A 16,473-nucleotide genomic window follows, 5' to 3' on the forward strand; every position below is an offset into this window, starting at 1 on the left:
AAATTGTCATTGAGCCTCTATCCGTTGTACAAAATTGAAGCCAGAAGGGACTCGGTTTTAATTGACTCAAACAAAAGTGCTTACAGAGAAACAAGAACTCTGTGAGTGAAGGATCCAAACGATATAACAAAGATCCATTTTGTGTGCAAACTTAGCGGTTTAAAGTGACCGGGTTAGAAAGGCAAATAGACTAGCGACTGTGTACTGGTTTAGTAAGTAATACCATTTTATGGATCCTGCCACGCCTTTAAGAAAATTGGCTGGATAAATTGGTTCTCTATCTATGAGAAAACTTCAACTCTGCTTGTGTCATAAGGTTCGAATAGTTTCTGACAATGTTACCAAACTTCGAACATGTAATGAATTAGTGTTAAAGGATTAACGAGATTTGAACATCCAGGGCGTAAATACTTAGCAAAATCGATAAGCAGTGCACTTCTTCAGTCCTAAACGCGCTGATTAGTAACGAGAAATTTTGTCAGTTTTAACTCGAAGTGTGCCTGATAATGTGCAAATATAGAATGGCAGCGTTAATTAACAGCACTTCACTTAAAATGGTGGAAACACGTAAACCGCACTAACATTCGAAATAAACAATTACATCGAAAATTCCCATACTGTACCGTAATCAGCTTGGAACGTTACCAGGAATAAAGCGACAGATCGACCTTTGTAGCATTCTAAATGGTTATATTCGGTAACAAATCGCCTAATGTGGTCAGCATAGCTAAATCGCCCCAATGGATCGCTATGCTATATGACTCGTTGTATTGTAGTTTACACATGAAGGAAATCATTGAGCTTATGAGGTTTCAGATAGACAGCGGATTATAGTCGCATGCAACCCATTTAATTAAATCCCAAATAACTGGCTTGAGCTTATTTAATTTTTGTTGCTGACCTAATGATGCATCATTTAACTCGAATTAATAAGTTTTGCTGAGTTTAAATAAGTCGGGTGGAGTTAGTTAATGCCTGGTACCGATATTAATCAAATCATCAACCGAATGCATTTCTAATATCCGTTATTTAAGAGAGGTTTAGATAATGTCCAGAGCAGAAAAAATATTTTCGCTGATTTTCACTCGAGCTAGAAGTAATAAATGCTTCTTTTGGGGGTCAAAAACTATTGGATGATTTACGTGACAAAATTCTACTACTAGGAATTGTCCAGGGAATTAAAAGAAATAAGTCTTAAATTGCAAAACTATTGACTTAGACACGCCTAATGTCTCTATGGAACTCTGTTGGCTAAAAAGTTTCTAGTCTTACAACTTAGGACGATAAGCACAAGAATGTTTAATTTTATCAAGTTGTAGAAACTGTTAAATTTTAAACTGCACAATTCGTATTTTAACTCAATTGCTTTATCATAAATGTTCAGTTTTTTGTTTGTTCGTAGTTAATGCTGTCTATCATCAAGGTTTTGGTGGAGATAACTCAGAGCGGATTATTTTTAAGTTATAAACAAAAAATATCTGCGTTCATTTCACTAGCGTAATAAACGGTCCGTTTTACGAACTGACAAATACTTTTGAATGTTTCTGTTTGGCGATGTAATGACAGCAAAATATCCGATGTGCCAACCGTGATACAACAGCTGAATTGAAGCTCGAACTCCACACGCCGTTAGATGAATAGCTGACCGATTAAACAATTCCCAATTGCATAAATGCTGTCAGTCGATGCTTTGTCCACCGATATCCTGTTCGAGTTTAACATTCCTGTTCTAAATGTACCGTTCACTCACAGAGAGTGAAATGTTGAGGTTGCTTTTATGATACCTGTTTATTTGCACCACAACATTTACCAGATGAGAAAACCTTAAACATCAATTGGTGAAGTTTAGTATACTATAATTTGCCAAAACCTGCGTTTTATGGTAACTGTAAAACTGGAAATCTCTAGACAATGTTCAATAAATTAATTTTTTTTGTGCCCTCCGGCAGGCTGCAAAGGTCCTAAAATATGGAATTTCTTTTCCCATATCTCAAACTGTAAATTTCCCGTATAACTGCAGAGTCGCACCTTCATGCATTAAGTAGGAACTGAGCCTCGAGAGGCCTGCGTGTCTGATATGCAAATGAACTTACTTTGGAGGGAATTTCCAACTATCTCATAAGTTTCAGGAAGTTTAAAGAAAGAGCAACAGTTCTAGCAAAAAGTAAATGTACAAAGTTACGGCCCTTAAAAGCAGAGTCTGTATGTGATGTAACAATATGAGCGGTTCTGGAAGCAAGCGGTAAATACACCTTTGAATTTGCGTGATATAGCATTAGCCTAGTTTCTGTTAATGAGTATTAGCGAATTGCAGAGTTAAGATATTACTTGCTAATTTAATAAGATGAAGGAATAGACAGCTTGCAACATGCACTCAGATTTATGACTAGGCTGCATCAAGTTAGGTTTTCTCTATATTTTACATTTTGCCTGCTCTGCGTTTCTAAAGCGTTCTATTCTAAAGCGACTTGATTATACGTTTTATCGCAGGGCAAAAGTCGATATTATCATCTAGAAGATATTTGAACAATATTCCTGCAATCGGTCTGATCTTCCACCTTCAACAAATGCAAATCCGGACAAATATCGATAATTAATTTTAATTTGGGTCTAAAATTATTATGTGCCACGGGTCACAAAATATACGACCGATATATTTAGGTAGCGAGCTTTAGATCTCATCCAATGCTTAGATATAAATTAGCAATTAATGTTAAAAGAATCTCCATAACATTACAATAAAAGAATTGGGGATTCATTATATATGGAGTGTTTCTTAGCGGTCGTTAGAAAATTCTACTCTAAGATGAAAATATCTTATAAAGATTTAATGAAAACTTCGGTTTTGAGATTGGCCAAGTTAACAATTGATTTAATTTTTTTTCCAATAATTCACGCAATTATATGTATTAAAATGCTTATCACAATGACACATTGAATCATGTCCAAGGTTTCACCAAATTTACAGTGAGCGCCATAATTATAATTAAATTTTTAAATTATGACAACTTTTGTGCCCCTAACTGTATCTTTCCACCTGAGGCACAAATTAACTTTCGATTGAAATTTACAGGTGAAAGGTATTTCTGTTTGAAGTCGTTACCATTAACTCTGTTCGGGCTTTTTTCTCACAAACCTTTTTAATTTAAAACTAATGCACAACGCGACGACCCTCAAACATAAATTACACAATTGTAAATGCTCCAAGTAAATTTTCAATATAAAAACAGTTTTGCTGAATCCCGAGGTGCAGCTACGACGCTCAATAAATCTATGAAAACTTTATATCAAATCTTAACCCTCCTGTCTCTCAGAAACAGGTTCTCAGTATATGGTTATATGAAATTTTCATCCTAAAATTGGATTTAGAACCAACCCTTAAAGTCCTGCTCCTATAAACTGGCTCACTCTGTATAAAGTATATTAGGAGGGAATTAATTTCAATACAGAATTTATTAATTTTTCTAGCACTGCCTGATATTTATAGTAATCAGCTAAAAGTCAGAAGTTGAAGTGAAGAGCAAGAACTCAACCATTTATCTCCTCAGATAATGAGTTAACCCAAGTGCAAATGGTAAACCTTAGATTAGCAAATTACATCATGCGTTTCTATATAATTATTCAATCAAGAATGATGTAAAATTTGAAAATACCACAAAATAATTATATGTGCGATATTCGGAAAATCTCCTGCACCACTAAATTAAATAGCTAATATTTAAATCCTTATAATCTGCATAAAGCGTATCTGAAAAGCACAGCAATATCCAATAAACCAAGTCAAGAGTCCTTGTCTGGATTGTTCTGCTCTTTCTTTCTGCTTCCCAGTTTCAAAGTTAATTCCAATGTAAAGACAATTCCGCTACTTCAAGTATTCTTTTGTCAGTAATATTATTTGCTTTAATGAGAAGCGGTCTAAATCGAGTTCAGAAATCATCAACTAGAAAGTACTGGTTTTCCGTAGTATTTTTAGACGTTTCGGGACAACATTCCTTGGTGAACCTTGAACTTCATTTCATTGTAGTTAGTAATCTACATAAAATCTATTTATAATGCCATTTAAAATGGGGCGCTTTCAGCTCTAAAAATGGCCTTACCTATACACAATGTGATCTGGATGGAATCAATAAGTTGAAAATTTTGCCTTCAGTAAGTCTATTATCGGCTACTCTGGTCCATAATTATTAACGGCATTTAAAGTGCTGTGAAGATCTATTGAATGTAGATGTAAATTATCCACCGATGAAGATTAACTATGGCAAACCAACTGTTTTGCGAATGGACTGAGGCTATTTGCATCAGGATCTATGGACATAATATAATCTGCCGTGTAGCCACGACATTGCTAGGAGAATGGAAATTCGTAATTTTTATTCAGCATCTCATTAACTTCTCCAAACCACTGTTCCCATACTGTTCTCTTCATCTGTTTCTAACTTTAACAACCTATTCGGACATCAAGACAGTTTGGCTATTTGAAATTCCTCTTCGCCGGTCAAACTGTTCAGCCTAATGAAAGACTGTCGACTAATCCGGCTTTAGGGATCGCTGACTTTAAATTAGTTATTAGAGCGTTGTAAATAAACCTTTGAAGTGAGATATACCTTATATTTCACTGGAAGCTCACTGGGAGTTAAAAGAGGAATTTATTGGCTTCTTGCCCATTAGTCAAGGATATATTAGGAAACCGAAATTTTCTGCTTCAGTACTTGGCAGCCCAAATTTAAATGGTCTTGTGTTGTATGCATGAAAAAATAATCAAATAGCCACGTTCTTCAATTATTCACAAAAATGTGAAAAACTTGGCGAATTTTAAAATATCCCGACAAATCAGTCGGGCTGTTGCCTGGCAGTTAGCCATCAAATTAAAGCGTTGATAAAAAACTTAAATTTCTTTAATACTCCACTGCTTTATATAGGCGTTTTATATAGTTCCTAATTAATAATGATAAGCTGCAAATTACCGCTATATTTTAATATTCCCAGTTAACCGTAAAGGGTCTTTACTTTAACTATATCAACGAGATCATATTTCACAATTTACATAATATGTTGGTGGAAGGTCTGCCTGCGAAAATATTTCGGTATAATATACACATATTTCATCCGGCTGGTTATTTAAATTATAAATGTCAGGTGGTAGGTAGGATGAAGCCATCAATTTAATAACTTCTGTTCAGCTGTGATAGATGAAGACTTACAATAATGACAAATTGCCCACAGTATGTCGTGTGCGGAATTGCCTAAATTAATAAGGAATTCATTTTCTCTCAGGAAATGAAAATAAAATATTGACCATATTGACCTTCAGAATTATTATTCAAAGAACTCTGAACTGTAGACAATACAATGATAGCACACAATTGGAAATTTACAAAAATTACCCGAAACAACTTAGAGACTTGGAAGAAGTAAAGAAGTGCTATTGATTATACAATAAGTAAGAATATTCCAATTTACTCAGGTGTGTGTGTATGTGTAAGTCTTCCGTAAACAAGTAGTTTTTGCACCTAGTTAAAATTGTATTTAAAGTTAGTTTTATTGAGAATAAAATTATTATCACCAGCTAATTAAAACGTAATTTATAAAAAGTATTTCTATCACTGTATTTATTGCCTCAAATCACTCTCATGGACAAAAAAACGGGCACGATAGGTTTAGACACTTCTTCTAGGACTCACTGTATAACCTATTATTCATAAGTCATCATGGATATAACTTTTTTCACTTTTTTAGTTTCACTTTTATTAGACCATTTTCCGCTTATTTCCCACTATTAACCATAAAATATTATCTAAAGAAACAGCCTGGTCGAGGCAAAAATATGTTTCAAATTTAAATTTTTCTTTAGAGAAGATTTTGTTAATACAATAAAGCCGAATATTTCACATAACCTCTACAAAGACAAAAAAAATAAACAAACTTTGCTTAGGATCATTCAAAGTTCCGAGAAAGTGCTTTAGTTAGGTACGTACTGGTAATAATTAATTGTGCCTAATAAAACAAATACATGTTTTTCAATTTAATTGCAATTGTTATTTGGCTATTTTGAATACACCTTTTAAGCGTCACGATATTTGCGATTGTAGTCTACTTTTACTCTTCATAATTCCTTGTTGCTGTCTGTCTCTTTTGGTAATCTGCTCTCCTGATGATTAGCGTTAGAGGTACGTTACAATGATATTACGGTTGCAATTAATGTGTTTCTGTGCCTATTCATTTGTCACTCTCTCTGGAATCACATCTCTGGAATACTCTGCCTTTCTGTTGTAAACTCGATTTTAATTAAGACACAAAAAATAATTCTAGTGCTGCTTTGTTTGCTATTAATGTCTCTTTCTGCTCTTTTTGTCCTTTTCTGTACCCGCACTGCTCTTCTAATGTAAATGGGATTTAAGTCGACACACAAAATAGTTTAAGCGGTTAGGTACCTTCCTTGCGACTGACGTCTATTTTTGCTCTTGGTAATTCACGGATTATAATTGTTTTGAGATTGTATGAGAATTTCCTCTTGCAAATCCTCAATTTTAAATTTAAACTACAAAATATTTGGTTCCAAACGGGAGACCAAAAGGAGACAAACGGCAGTTACCGAACAATATACGATTGGGTCAATCAATAATTAGAAGCAACAATTTTTTACTAAATTACGTGGTCCATAAAAAGATTTTTTTAACAAACAGAAAAGAACAAGAAAATGAAGCGTTTAAATTGTATCCGATTTACGGCTTGTCAATATCCAAGACGATCAATAAACTCTTGCATCTTGTTATTCTGATAAATAATTTTATTTCACGGTACACATGGTACTTTAATCATACTTAGAATTCGAAATAAAAAATAGGTGCTTGAATCTAAATATTATATGAAATATGAAAAGCATTTATACCGAAGTAAAAATATATTAAAGTTCCAAGAGGTTTATTATTATACTTACAGGATGAAACCAGGATTTATTTTTTCACCTAAATTTGTGAACACCCTGTGGAAGCAAACAAAAGTGCATCGCTACATATCTGCAAGCTATTGTTAAGCTTCATGTTTATTTAAGAAGTTATCAAGCATTGTAATTTATGTTATTGATAAATTGTATCATTTTGCTAAAAAATCTACCTCTTTTCAGCATTGATATGTTGTAATGACTTAAAAAGCAATATAAGACCTAAATTAAAGTATATTTATCCTGTCCCTGTTTTTTGGCCATGAGTGAAGTTGTAAACGTCTAAATCAAATATTGGTCCAGTCCAGTAAATTAAGCGAACAAATCCGTAAAAAACAGTTACATGCAGTTTATATTCTACACGTTAAAACTCAGGATTTCAATAAAATCAAATGTAAATATTACTGAGTTTCGAACTCGAAAACCCCGGCTATTCAGAGAAATCACAAAACCGGAAGCAAACAAAAGCTGGACTCATCTTGTATTCATTACAAACGTACAAAGGAAGATATATTTGCATAAGAAATAAATACTAAAGAACGCAATCTTTATCCGCATAATGTTTATTGTTGATATAAATTCGTAAAACCTGATTCCTGCTTTTTTCGAAAAGAGCTTTGCTTCGGTTTGATAAGCAATGTTTAATAATTGAACTAAGATTTTCGTCAAATTATGTAACAAAGGCAACCTTAGGAAACTGTTAGAAATACAGAATGAATTTGCAAACCAAAAGACACCCATACTAACGTATTTCCAAGTAGTGCACGTTGCACGATTTAGATTTAAAGGTAGATTAGATAGGCATGATAAATGGAACCTACTCATAATATGGGTCATAAAAAATAAAACAAAATAGGCTGATCTTGTAAATAAGTTCAATAATTCGAGATTACAGCATAGCCTTATTTTCAAGGAGTGCCTCGACGCTTGAACGTTCCAGAACGTAATTTATCCTTCTAGTGAAGGCATTTAAGAGTCCGCCTAGCTTCACTCACGCTGTTGTCTACATCAAAGACTGTTTTCCAGGCCTAGCTTTAGAGAAATTTAGCAAATGACAGTTGCTTCTATTTAATAGAATATTGGACGTAATTAATGACTCAAACCTCTTCGTCTCTTGGTCGACCAAACTACTACCGCGTACATATCAGACATATTTACTGAACTGCTGACAGAATCCTCGACTAGTTGTAATTTGATGTTTCAATTAAGTCGAGCATTTCCTTTACAGGCCGATAATCTTCTGCCATACTGACGTTTCACTGAATAATGCATCAGGGTGGGTGGAGGAAACATTAAGGGGGCTGAAAATTGCTCTCCCAACTTCAAACCACGTATATGCGGTGCATAAAAGTAAAAGAAGTGTCGTTTGAAAGTGTTGCCCTAAACGAGAACCAACGTCATATATTTAAAGTCTTTACGAGTAGTGGGCGTTGTTTAGGTGCGACATGAATGATGCAGAGCTATCTTATCTGCCCGAGTTAAATTATGTCGGTTTTTATAGGTCGTCATTTAACACTTTTGCCGCAGTTTGCCGGTCGTTTTCTTCTTGAACATTTTCATTCACGTTTATGTTATATTAAGATATTACTGAACACGTTTTTGACATCCAATTTTACTGCATTAAATCCAATTTACCATAAGAAACAAAAAAATGTTCTTGGATGGAGCACAAGATTCATCCAGGTTATAATCTCGTTAACCATTAATCGCTTTATGCATATTCCATATTTTATAATCGTTTCCACGATACTTCAATAAGATTGACGTTTTATTTCGTAGTGCAGAAACATAGGGTTTTAGTAAGTTTCCAGTGTGCTTAAGAAGTTAATTAAAGGGAAACTTCCATTAATTAGAAACTGTGAGTCCCCGTTTAACCGTCGATTGCATGGAGACGGGAAAGGTCTTCGGAACGGCTCGAGAAAATATGTAAATTATCTTGTTTCGGTTGCAATTTATTCGCAGGTCTAAAGTTTCGTTGAGAGAACTCGCGACTGGAACTTGGATTCCCGAATTTCACTTTTATAAATAAAAATGCAAAAACTATTGAATTTTTCAATACTCAATTAAGTTTGTTATTTTAAATTGCACTCTACTATTTAATTGGGTTAGATGACTTCATGGAGAAATTTAGGGTTATTGAGTATTTGTAAAAATACATTTATTTGCATACCGATAAATCTGGGTTGCCTGGAAATCATTATTAAAATTATTTCTATTTGCCAGACGGGAACAATCGAAGCCAATCTTCCACATTACTCGATTAAGTAAAGAATGGAATTGATTCCACTTAAATGTATCGTAGCAACTGTTCAACGCATGTGAATATTAGTTACTTATGATGAGACAATTACTCATCATAAAATAGTTCGAATTTAATTTTTACTGGAGGGGAACTACTCGATCAAGGAGATATCGAGAGAGAGCGCGTAAAGAATGCTTTTTTTTGTTGTCAGGTAATATTATTTTTAAAATCTGTTTAGATAATGGCGCAGCTAGAAAAATTTTGTAATGAGTTAAGGCGAGTTATTCTCTGTTATAATAATACAATAATAATATCCTGATATCAGGATTATTAATTTTTTGCAGGCTACGATGACCCACAAGTTTATGGGTGTATGAGCCTTAGCTATCAAAACGGTTCTTGCCTCTAGCCAGCAATTCCCGACTATTACGCAGATATACATCTTTTTCAACTTTGGGGTCTTCTAAAGGGTTCAAGGTCTGCTAAGGCTTCAACGTTCTTCAATAGGCTTTGGCAGAGAGGTGAAACTTATCTTTCTACAAAATTCTATACAAAAGACCTCTGTATAATTCTAGCCAATTTCACATTTAAATTTAACAATCGTTGTAAAAAAAACGTATCTTCACCCTTTTCAAAGCCATAAAATTTTGCAATAGCTGCATTACATCTGTAAGTCGACCAGCGACAGAAATATTTAAGGAAATATGAAAATAAATTGCCTTTTTGCTTGTAAAATATCAGCGAGTTCCCCAAGACTTATTAAATCATAATGCTAAGAATGCCGTTGAAACTAAATTGAGATTAATGTTTCTTATAATATATTAAGGTGGGCTTTGCCTGACATACAATCTGAGCTAATCATTACCAATATTAACAAACCAAATATAGATATTAAATCATTGTTATGATAAGGTTATGAAAGGTAGGCATGCAAAATGGCCATTATATTAAACCAGCTAAAATTAAGAAGTTACTGCTGTATTAAAGTTTTCTAATCTAAGTTCCAAAGTAACTGCCATAATTGCAAAATTCCAGTTTAAGCAAGCAATGATTTCTGATTAATGCAAATAGAATAAAATTTACACGTGGTTAATTTAAATTGCATTCAATTTAAAAAAATTTCGCAAGAAAAAACTTGAGTCTTGCATAACCTGTGGTGGAAGACTCAAGTTCAATTACAATTATTTTTGGTTTAATCGTACAGTCCTCAAGAAGTTTAGTGGTGTAGATATTTCCCTAATAACAAGTGCCAAAATTGAAACTTCTTCGCACGCGACTCCCGGTAACCAGCAGGGCCGAATGCGAAAAATTTGTCTTCCGCATGAGTTGTGAACAACATTTTTTCTGCCAACCTGATGATTTCGACGAAATTTAATATTTGGTAGATTTAACGCTGAAGTTCGTGACTTCTGGCTTGTCAAGTAGATTTTCGGTCTTTCAGCTCTTTAATTCCTACTTCGCGAACACATTAATTTATATTAGCAGTAAACTGTGCCATAAATTAATAGTTCTCCTTTTCCCTACTGGTGCACGAAAGTGGAAAGTAATGCGTGCGAGAAATTCCATGTTCGAATATAGTCATAGAAATAACATATTTCCAACCACTTATATACCATTGCATGTTAAACTGCCTGGAGTCGTTAACTCTAGTGTAGTAATTTTTTTATTTCACATATCAAAAGCTGTTACAAGTTATAATTCTACTGGTAAAACTAGCTGGTTTCTTTTGTGCTCATGATATTTACCCATTCATAAAATATAGATCAGATAGCCCAAGAAAAATATGCAGACAATAAAAAGAGGAAACTCGTAAAACTGTTATTATTATGCATTAGTAATATTCTACCGGTACATAATTTTCATCTGAACTGTTTATTTCGAAAACGTTATTTTTAAAACACGCAGGCAGTTTATTTCCGCCCTACTTTCTATCGGATTCTCCTTTACCTGCTAAAAACAATCCTGCTGGTGAACGATATTGAAAGCTCATTTCCCCGGAGATATTTAAATTGGCCACCAAATATACATACGGTAGGAATTTTAATCAGTTGAAAACTTCCAACCAATCGAATGCATTAATATGTATTAGGGAAAAGTGAATTGTGTTTTCGTTTTTGGAAAAGTGAATTCTTCCTCGACCAGAAACATATATTGAATGAGCTTTGGAAACAGAACTTAGTAAATATCCGGCTAAGATAGTACGTGCAGCATTTATTTTTTCAGTGACAACAGTGGATGCATTTTTCTCCTGTAGGACAGACGAGAGTAAATGACCTGGTAGAATGTCAAAACTTCCGCATGGCTCCATAAATATGTACTGAAGACAAGGCAAATAAAACCACATATCAGCTCAAATAAAATTTCAAAGATATCTGGCAAGGAAACTTTTTACGGTTAATTTTATTAAGGAACTTCAAAGTAAATTCGTTTTTCAAAATAGACGGCAGACGTTTTACGACACAGCGACAACCTGCATTACACGTCTTGCTCCCGATATCGCCACTTTCAAAATATCGACTCGTTTTTATTAACTTTAGAAACACTTTGGTAACATTTGCTTTTCACTTCTTTTGCAATTTTCACTTCCTGAAATATATTATGAAAGAAATCAATTTAAAGTTGGGCTCACATCGAACCAACAGAATTACATGGGTTCTAAGATAAGAACTAAATTAAATTTTTTGGACTATAACATTTTACACTATTACTTCCGCATCAGGCATAATTTTATTATCCGAATAATGCAGAATATTTGAGCTAAATATTTTGATTGTTATGAAGCTAAAATGATAAATTAATTCCATAAGCACCACATATACGAGCATCAGCCTTTAAACTGTTACGATGGCGAACATTCGGAAAATTACGACTTTAGAGCTAAATGGCCTGCTATTTTGACCGCAAAACCTCCGTAATTTAACTCCAGAAGATAAGATAGCTTTACATCATTCATGCGGCTACCGAATTGCATCCATACCGGTCGTAAAATTTTCAAATATATGGGCCCCCATTTCCGTTTTGCACAATACTTTCGAGTGGCACTTTTCTTGTGGTTATACGCCAGTTGTATGCAGTGCGAATCATTGAAAAACTTTCTCAGTGCCAAATGTTCACTGCTTCATCCATAAATCAAATTCTTTCTAACAGTCTAGACGATTTTTTCCTTTAGAGACTGGCAATAATAAAAGAGCTACTTTTGGCAAATCATTTTGCGCACCAAAGATTTTTTCACGCACAATCTCATGAATTTGCTATAATTTCGTAATCTATTTTTCTCTCAAGGTTCCAATTGGCAAAAAGTATTTTTATCAAATGTTTATAAAGCCGACAAGTATCTAGAAATTTTTTTTTCAGTATGTAACCTTTTAACGGTTTTTAAGTAAATGTCATCGGAGTGATTTCAAAAAAAATACAGAATTAATTTAATACATTTTGGATTCAAAATTAAAAAGTTTTTGAAATTTACAAATTTGGCAAAATTAACAAATTAACGCAAATGTCAATTTTTATTTTGCAAAGTTTAAGAGTTAAAAAAATGTAAAAAATTGGGAAAATAATAGGTTTACAAGCTCTTTTCATAACAGGTCTGTGTATGATACACACGCTACATTACATGCTGTTTTTGAAAATCTGCCATATGGCGGAAAATAATTCCGATTCGAATTTTCCGTGCACGCCACTGTATAGACGAGCTAAAAATCTATAAACAAAAGACCAAGGCAACAAGTGACCTTTTTGTTAAAAACAGAAAAACCAGTTAAGATAGAAAATAAAAATATTTAAATTTTTTTAAATTTCTTGAAAAATTATGTATGTCATGTCAATTTTGATTTTGCAGCGTTTACAGCAATAAATACTAAAGTAAATTTTCTGTCGGCAGGCGCAAATTACGTACCTCACGAGTTTGCCCATCAAAATATGGCGATTAACCGAAATTGGTGTATTTCAATGATTAAAATTCTAGAATTAAGTAACAATTTTAAGCATCTAGAGAAGAATAGAAGTTGTCATTATGACAGTGCTGTGCGTTCTGAGCTTTTATACAGTATTAAAGTGATTTGAATTATTTAGTGAAGAAAGCTACTCTCAATTTTTGACTATAATTTCGCATAATTGCAATTCAAAGACGCATAAAAATAAACAAATTGACTTTCCCGACAATTTTAGTTTTTCTTTTCATCTTTATGTACGTTTCGCGTCAAATGCTGTGTACATGAGATATACCATTTCAATATATGGGCAAATAGGGAAAATATCATTCGCTTATTGAGTCGCATATTTTATTTAGGCAAAGGAATGGCTTTAAACAAATTTCAGGAAATCGTAAACTCATGTAGAGAATATTCTCAGCTTTAAATAAGATTTTCGTGATCCACGAGAAATATGTCTCTAAACATCATAAGACGTAAATCGAAAATGCCGGCATATCCCTGAGGATAACTCGAAGAAGACTTCCATAGAACCATTTCGTTTCCATTGGTAAGATGATATATTTCCTGGAATTGTATGGTAAGTATTTTTAAACTACTTAAACAGGATAAATAAGATGTTTTCACTCTTGTCAAGCGTAGGAGGTATGATTTCAGAGAACTTCAAAGTGTCTAAACGCTCAAGTCACAGAAAAATCTGAAATTTTTGCTGATAAACCAGATATAAAACTAACTATTCTAATGCAATTTTAAAGAAGAATCAAATTTTTATCCATTTATTAATGCTACGGAGATGCTCATATTTTCAACTATTATTCTTTTCTGCAAACCCAGTAAAAGCTTACTTTAAAACTGTTCACATCGTTATCGAGGTTTAAAGCATTTTCGTAATACTTCTCAAACTCTAACCAAAACAATATTTACGATCCCTCTTAGAATATGTTTCTTATAACGTTTTCGTACGTAGGTAACTTACTTCAGAACACGAAGCGACATCAACAAAATATTTACTAAACCAAACCGTAGTTGATGTTCGAGCCGCCGCTTCCATATAATACAAACTGGGAAGTTGCCATCAACACTTTGAAAATATCGACTGCTGTATTTTTATTAACTTCTAACACTTTAGTTTCATTTACCTTTTCCTCGCTCTTTCGCAATTTCCCAGCGCGCAAACATCATGCGATAAAAGTAAAACTTTACTGTACCTTGCTAAAGGAGGTTTATTGAATTAAAAATATAGAGTACGAAATTCAGATGGGCTCTGTACTATAGGAGATGAAATTTTCTTAAAACGTTTCTAACAATAAAGGGCATTGAAAAAATTATCAAGAAAATTTGAATTGAAATCAAGAGTAAATATTTTTAACTGAATTGATGCGCACAAGTTTGACGATAGGTTTGAGGTGTAATTATTATTCGAAAACAGATTTGATAGCACAACCATCTCTGAAGCAAGAAAATACTGCCAAAAATTAAATCTGAATTCGTGCATTGAAGTTGTAAATTCCAACATTTAAGTTGAGATCTTGAGAACTACAGCAACAAAATAAAGTGAAGTTTTTAAGATATTCCCAAGGATTAAGGAGTAGCAATAGCAACTTCTAAAGAATGCGAAAGACAAAAATAATAACTGCAACGGATAAAATGTTACCTTGAGTTGAAAAAAAGTGGAAACGAAGTTAGAGTTCCTGGAGAATTCCGTGAAGAATACTAACGATAAATAAGAATTCAAATCGACATAAACAATTTGAAGCAAAGTATGTCACTTGAGCTGAGCTTAGGGCAGAATATTATTGAATGAACTAACGATGGATCAACTAAACTTACTGAATTAATGGAGTGAATAATTTTCCGCATTTACAGCCAAATTGGATAAGAGTCAGGTTTTACTATCTAGAAATCATCTTTGTTCTCGGAACAGTTATTCAGAGATTGATAGGCCATTTAAAGTTTTCATGCAACACGTTTGCCCTTTCGAAGTACAGCAAATACCAGCCTTGAAGCTTTCGCACGAAATAAAAAGCTTGGCCTTTCGTGCTTAGGACTCAAAATACGAACTTGTTATTTCGTAATATACGATATCATCCTATCATCAGTGATTTCGAGTGTAATCTGATTTGAAAATGATTAATTGCAATTTGCTCTATCAGCACTTAAAGCCAGCAGTAAAATGCCATGTAATTTTAGGCCAGAAATTTTTTTGGCCAAACTCGAAATGAGTATTACGTTTTTTATAGCATGTTTGAAAAAAACCTGAATGTGTCGGCCAAGGGGATTAAGGTAGGGAATATGCGTAATTCAAAAAAAAAAAATTCCCAACTTTACAAAAATTGCTATGGAGTATTGAACCGGAATAATGGCTTGGGATTTCCGCAAAACCAAAACAGTATTTTAAATAGTCAGATAAATTTACCGATTCACTAAGTTATAATTGCTATTACGGCGTCTATTTATTAAAGCAAGTTCAGATACACACTAAACATATCGACAAATGCCTTACAAGCTGATTGAAATCATATGAAATTGATTGCTAATATTACCAGTAACAAGTTTCACAGTTGAGTGTTTTCCAACTCGAATCAAAGTCGATAGAAGTGCAACAAACTTGGATTTACACCCATAATACACCTGAGGAGGTCGATTGATGGATGAATTTTAGCAACGTATATAATTACAATATTGCAGAAAATTATTGGTATTATTAAATTATTACTTTCTCAACTAAATTGTAAAAAATAATTCAAACATTGCGTGATTCTTTCAACAAATTAGTAGCACAAATTATGAATTTAATACATTTCATGTCTAGGCTTTAGCGAGCAGTTTTTACGAGCATAGTCAAATATTCGCTTTGCTGACGAAACGCTTTAGGTCCAATATTAGTACACAATTATAAAACTTAACAATTCAAAAATGCATTATTTACTAAAAGTGCAAGCAAATTCAAATACGTAGACGATTAACATAATGCTATAAAATATAGGATATGCCATAAAATCTTTAAGGCAATGCCGTTGTTCACAATATTTCCTTCCAAGTGGAATCTGCAAACAATAGAACACTATTCTTCCGTTGCTTTCTACTAAGGGCAGGATTTATGCCAAAGGGTTAACAACCCATCTAAGTCATGTATATCTGAGACTGTAAATTTTGAATTTGCGTTTGGGCTTTTGACCTTTCACTTATAAATCATGTTTATATAGGATTTGAATTGATTTAGTGCGAAATCGGGTTTTGAGAGAACTCTGCTATACATATAGAGAGAACATTTCCTGTTATATTTATATCCTACGATTCAGTCGAGAACTATTCGTGCATTGTGGACTACAGATAGCCTAGTGAATCCATTGTCAAAGTAA

General features: G+C 33.4%; 1 protein-coding gene across 1 annotated transcript in view; it reads right to left on the reverse strand.

Moving 5' to 3' along the window:
• LOC109544996 (hemicentin-1) overlaps nucleotides 1–16,473 on the reverse strand; it is a 114,143-nt gene that overhangs the window by 70,399 nt on the left and 27,271 nt on the right. The gene's annotated exons all lie outside the window — the stretch shown is intronic.

Source organism: Dendroctonus ponderosae, unplaced genomic scaffold (assembly GCF_020466585.1).
Source record: "Dendroctonus ponderosae isolate FM_Combo_2020 unplaced genomic scaffold, Dpon_F_20191213v2 Dpon_F_20191213_6, whole genome shotgun sequence".
Classification (NCBI taxonomy): Eukaryota; Metazoa; Arthropoda; class Insecta; order Coleoptera; family Curculionidae; genus Dendroctonus; species Dendroctonus ponderosae.